Genomic DNA, 6,746 nt, shown 5'->3' with positions numbered 1-6,746 from the left:
AGCAACCACTACTATATGCTATGTATAAGACAATGTAAAGACACAGATTAAAAGCAAATGGATATAAAATAATATGTACCATGATAACACAAATAAAAAGAAAGTTGAAGTAGCTATATTACTATAAGACAAAGTAAATTGCAGAGCAAGAGTGCTGTCAGGAAATAAAGAGAGTCATTTTATCTAAAAAGCCAATTCAATAGAAGGTATAATAATCCAAAATTCTTATGAGTCTAAACACCATCTGTATGTTAAATATAAAGGAGAAAAATTCACTATTGTAATATGAAATGTAAACACCCTTAACTATCTCAATACTTCATAGACAATTAGACTGAAAATAAGTGAGAATATAGAAAACTTCAGCACAATCAATCAACCTGACAAACTGATATTTATAAAACATTTTATCTAATAGCAGCAGAAAACATATTCTCTTCAAGTAGACACTGAACCTTTACCACAATGCACCATAAAGAAAGTCTATCAAACACATGTCATTAAATGTCAATGCATTCAAATCACACAGAATATATTATCTGACCACAATAGAATTAAATGAAAATTTAGTCAGTCAATAATCATCATTAACGTTATTGTCATCATCACCAACATCATTATTATCACAATTGTTTCTAACATTTGGGGAATTCAATGGGAAATTGTATACTTCAAAACTTGGTAAGCTATATATACCATTATCATAAGCACAGTATGTTACTTAATGGAAAAACATTAGACTCATTTCCATCATCCTGAGAAACATTGCAAGGATGCCTACTAGCTTAGCTGCTCTTCAGCATTGTAATAGAGGTATTAGCCAATGCAATCAGACAAGATAAATTGGACACATAAGAATGATAAAGAGTGCATAAAGCTGGCTGTTTTACAAGAGTATAATTGTCTTCTTGGGAAACTCTACATCAACAATTTAAAAAATAGCTTATGATATAAGGATGATGTAAAATGACAAGATATAAAAATATCACACTTTGGGAAGTCAAGGCACAGGGACTGACTGAGCTCAGAAGTTCAAGACCAGACTGGGCAACATGGCAAAGCCTTGTCTCTACCAAAAATACAAAAAATTAGCTGAGCATAGTGAGGCACACCTGTGGTCCCAGCTACTTGGGAGGCTGAGATGGGAGGATCGCTTGCGCCTGGGAGGTAGAGGTTGCAATTAGCTGAGACTGCACTACTTCACTCCAACCTGGGTGACAGAATGAGACCCCATCTTGTTACCAGGGGGTCCTTGCTCCCAGAGGTCCCAAGATGGTGGCAGGCCACTTCCAAAATGGCAGCAGGCTGCTTCCAAGATGGTGGCAAGCCTCATGTTCTCTGACCTGGGGTTCTTGGCCTCCTGGATTTCAAAGAATGGAATATTGGGCCATGCAGTGAGTGTTACAACCTTAATAGAAGCTGTGGGTCACAGAAGAGAACTGTGGAACCCAGTGACTAGCGTTCAGCTCGATTAGGACGAATTCAGGCACTTAGCCATGCAGGAATAATGGCAAGCCTTTAGTCCAATTGGGAGCGGCAACAGGCACTTCCCTGGATCAGAAGCACAGTGGACACCTGCTAGATCGGAGGAATGGAAGTCAGCAATGGGTTTGCCACGGCAGCAAACAGCAATGGTGGACAGCCAGCAAAAGCTCAGCTCCAGCCGTAACAAACGTGGACCAGAAGAGAGTGCAGTTACAAGATTTAATAAAGTGAAAACAGAGTTCCCACACAAACAGAGGGGACCCAAAGAAGGTAGCCACTGCCAGCTGGAATGCCTGGCTTTATATCCCTATCATTGTCCCTCCCACTGTGCTCTCAGGCGATAGATGATTGGCTGTTTCTTTCCCTCCTATTTTTGCCTAATTAGCATTTTAGTGAGCTGTCTTTACTACCTGATTGGTCAAGTGTGAGCTAAGTTGCAAACCCCGTGTTTAAAGGTGGATGCAGTTACCTTCCCAGCTAGGCTTAGGGATTCTTAGTCGGCATAGGAAATCCAGCCAGTCCCATCTCTCAATCTCCAAATCAAAACAAAACAAAACAAAAAACAAAAAGTAAAAATCAATGACCATAGATCAACTTCCCGCATGACAGTGTGAGCTCTGCTGATTCACTCCCCAGGGACTTTTGGAAATTTTGGAAACATTTACTTTAAAATTGTTATACGGCTGAACTGCTGTCTACTCTCCAAGCACAGTAAGACCAGATATCCACAGTGGGAATTTGCAGAGTAGGAAGGACACACTTATTTGTAAGGCACCAAGCAAGGAGGACCCGGAAGCTTATGCTCAAATTCTGACCTCCCCAGTGGGTTGCAGGTAAAAGTTTTCAAATGCAGGAGTAAATGTCAGGAAAGCAAAAGTTACAGACAAAATGGTAAGTCAATACAGGGAGGTTACAAATTGACTTGGACCTAAAAAAGTGGGATATCTTTCAGCAGGTGCTTATTGGTTATAAGTAGTTTCAAACATTTTCTTATTTGTAATTGGTAAAGGAAGAGAAACATGATTTAAAAATTTAGAATCAGCAGAAAAGAATATTAGCTCTGGCTCATGGGTGTGACTCCCTCTAGGACTCTCAGGAAGAAATTCAGAACAAAGAATAGTTCAGAGTTCAGTCCCCCCTTCTTTCTTATCTGAAGTTTATTTGTTGACAGATCCATTAGTGGGAGTCCAGCTTTCTGAAAAACAGCTCAGAGGTATATGTTAAGATGTTATCATTAGCACATCTCCTGACTCTAACTTTGCTACTGTTTTAGGCTACTATTGCTTTCTTGCTTATCAAGTCACTTATTTACTTTTCATGGCTAACTAGGTGCCTGGAATTTCTCTTGAAAACACTGAAGATTTTCGTTTATTTCCATGCCTTGGGGCAGAAGTACAGACCCCTAAGAAAGAATCTCCGCTCTGTGTCAAAATAGTCACTTGAAATAGTCCTAAGGGCAAATAACAAATGAACAAACATATATTCAAGAAACTGTATGAAAATTTGGTAGAATATGTGAGGGTCTGCCCTCTCCTCTCCTACATCCTCTGCTTCTCTCCCCTATGCTCTTCTTCCCTCCCACATCCCAGCTAGTGGAGAGAGATAATCAACTCTAGACTGCTGCAACCCAAAAAACAGGGCTCCTTCTACCCTCAGCTCTCAGCCAAAAGGTTATCTTGCTAAGGGCAGGACTTCACATTTTTCATCTTGCCCCTTGTTTTCTATTGCTGTGACTAAGTCCTGGGTGAGTGTAGTCAAGAGGTGGTGGCTCCCTTCTGCCTAGCCCATACTCATGGAACAGAAGCTCTGCCTTGGGCTTGTCTCACAGAAAACACTGGGAACACAATTGCCTTCCCTTAGCTCTGTAGACAGTGGTTCCATCCCCAAAGAAGCAAACCAAAAGAATCCTGTTGCTAAATGTACAGCTACTACAAGGGCATGACACTCAAAAAGAAGCTTGCCATTGCCTCTACTCCCACTCCCTGCTACAAAGCCCTGGTTCAGAGATTTTGGCTGGGGTGGAGGGAGAACCAAGCAGTAAAACAGATAGCTCCTAATTTATCTTTTAAATAACATATTTCATTTGCAACCAGTATGAAAATTTTACATCTAAGAAATTTCTCAAAACAGTGAAGATTATGGTGAAGAAAATTGGGAGGAAATTTGAGGATCTAATAAAGATGCAGTCTAGACTGTAAGTTACGAAATTCGCAAAAAAAAAAAAAAAATTAGACATCTAGAAGAGCTCTTCTGAAATACGAATAAAATATCAAACAGTGACTCTCTTGGAAAGAGCCTCCAATTTGAACAGGTTAGTACATACAGAACTTTTTGCTGCAGGACAGTGTTGTAAATAATACAGCAATTGGCCGGGCGCGGTGGCTCACGCCTGTAATCCCAGCACTTTGGGAGGCTGAGGTGGGCGGATCACAAGGTCAGGAGATCGAGACCATCCTGGCTAACACGGCGAAACCCCATCTCTACTACAAATACAAAAAAATTAGCTGGGCGTGGTGGCTGGCGCCCGTGGTCCCAGCTACTCGGGAAGCTGAGGCAGGAGAATGGTGCGAACCCAGGAGGCGGAGCTTGCAGTGAGCCATGATCGCGCCACTGCACTCTAGCCTGGGTGAGAATGAGACTCCGTCTCAAAAACAATAATAATAATAATAATAATAATACAGCAATTGGCCTATAATGAGTAGAGTTTAACAGCTGGATATGACTATGCGAGAGAATTAGTTTTACTAAAATAATTTGGTAGTCACTGAAAAATGAGAAAACTAATAACAAAGACAAGCTTGGTGTGGGGCGGAATATACCCAAAGATTTTACGATATGTTATTAAAAATGTCCTGTGTCCAAGAAGATATTATCAGGCATATAAATAATAAAACAACAAATAATGCTTGTGAGAACATTCAGATTTGGGATTTAAAAGGAAAAGTTTTCAAAGTAGCCATTATAATTATGTTCACAGAAGTACAGGAAATCTTGATTAAAGGAGTAAAGGAAGGTATAATTACGATGTCACATCAAATAGAGAATTTCACTAAAGAGACAGAAAAATACAATATATAAGCAATCAAAGAACTCCATGGAAGGAAAATAAATAATCCAATTAAAAAATAGGCAAGGGATCTAAATAAATGTGTCAAAAGAAGACATAAAAATGACAATCAAATACATGAAAAAACTGCCTAACCTCACAAATCACTAGGAAAATACAAATTAAAACCACAATGAGGCATCACAACACACCTGTCAGAATGGCTATTATCAAAAAGACAAATGTTAGCAAGTATTAGCAAGGATGTGGAATAAAGGGAACCCTTGTACACTGTTGGTGGAAATATAAATCAGTACAGCCATTGTGGAAAACAGTAAACAGTTTGGAGTTTGCTCATAAAACTAAAAATGGAATTACCATATGATTCAGCAATCCTCCCTCTGGATATTTACCTCCCAAATTTAAAATCAGTATGTCAAAGAGTAGTCTGCACTCCCATGTTCACTGCAGCATATACACTGCAGCAAACACACACACACACACACACACATAAATATATACTGAACATCACAACAGCCAAGTTATGGAATAAACTGAAGCGTCCATCAACAGATAAATGGGTAAAGAAAAGATGGTAAAGATACACGATGAGGTATTATTTAGCCTTAGAAAAGAAAGAAATGTTGTCTTTTGTGACAACCTTGATGGAATTGAAGAATATTGTGCTAAATGAAATAAGACAGGCACAGAAAGACAAATAATCATATTCTCACTATATGTGAAATTTCAAGCATCAAACTATAAGAAGGAGAGAATAGAATGGTGATAACCAGAAGCCAGGGGTATGGAGATGATGGTCAAAGTGTATAAGATCTCAATTAAACAGAGGGAATAAATTTTATTATTATTTTTTACTCCAAAATCTATTACATAGTATAGTGAGTATAGTAAATAATGATGTATTGTACATTTCAAAATATCTAAGAGAATAAATTTTAAATGTTTTTACCACAAAAAAGAAGTATTTAAAAGAGGTGGATATTTTAATTAGCTTGAAGTAATTATTGCATATTATATTTATAAATCATAAAATTCTTTTTTACCCCAGAAAAAAATACAACTATACTCTGTCAATTTACAATTAAAAATAAAAATTAAAAAATACACACGAATAAACAATCTCTCAAAAAGAAAAATTACAATAACTGAAATTATAAAAATACGTTAGAGTGGCTCAACAATAGATAAGAACTAGCAAAAGTAAAAATTGGCAAACTTGAAGATAGATCGATAAAGGTTATGTGAGTTGAAGAACAAAGAGAAAAAATAAGGAAGAAAATAAAGACAGCACACCAACATACACATACTATGAATATCAGAGGACTGGAAAGAAAAAAAAGTTATTCAAAGAAATGCTAAGTGAAAAAGTTTCCCAATTTATTGAAAAACAATAAATTTAGATATTCAATAAATAATGTAAATAAATAATATAAACAAATGTAGGTATTTCAACAAACTCCAAGTATGATAAGCACATAGAGTCCCACAGACACACCATATTAAAATACTCAAAATTTTACAGACAGCAATCTAAAACAACAAGAGAAAATGTTTCTCCCAAGAGATCCCCAATAAAACTAATGGTTGTCTTCTCAGTAAAAACAGTGGATGTCCAAAGAGAATGAGATAATCTATTCAAAATTCTCTAAGAAAAAAGTGTCAATAAAGAGCCCTTTATCAAGCAAAGTTATTGTTCAAAAATACAGGTAAGATAAAAGTGTTCCCAACTAAATAAATCTGAGAGAATATGTTGCTAATAGACATACCTTACAATAAGTAGTAAAGGAAGTTCTTCAGGCTGAAAGCAAGTAACTATAAATGGTCACTTGAATTCATATAAACAGCAAAAGCATTGATAAAGATACTTACATAACTATAATATATACTATTAATACAGATCCTTTTCTTTCTTTTATTAACTAACAGAATAAGCAATTGAATAGAATCATGTTTATAAGGCATTTTAGGCTCATAACACATACAAATGCAATGCATATGTATATATTTGTGAATAATAGCTTAAAGAAGGTGGACCGGAGCAAAGCTGTAATGGGCTAAGGTAATAATGACAGATTATAATATGATAATTATGAAAATGTGTTGTTTGGTTTGTAAAATTAATAGATGTAATAAGTGGAACAATAATACCCCAAAAGGAGGGTAAAAAGAAATGGAGCTACATAGAAATAATGTT

Source organism: Papio anubis, chromosome 11 (genome assembly GCF_008728515.1).
Source record: "Papio anubis isolate 15944 chromosome 11, Panubis1.0, whole genome shotgun sequence".
In the NCBI taxonomy this organism is placed as follows: Eukaryota; Metazoa; Chordata; class Mammalia; order Primates; family Cercopithecidae; genus Papio; species Papio anubis.
Note: the sequence above shows the minus strand (reverse complement) of the source record.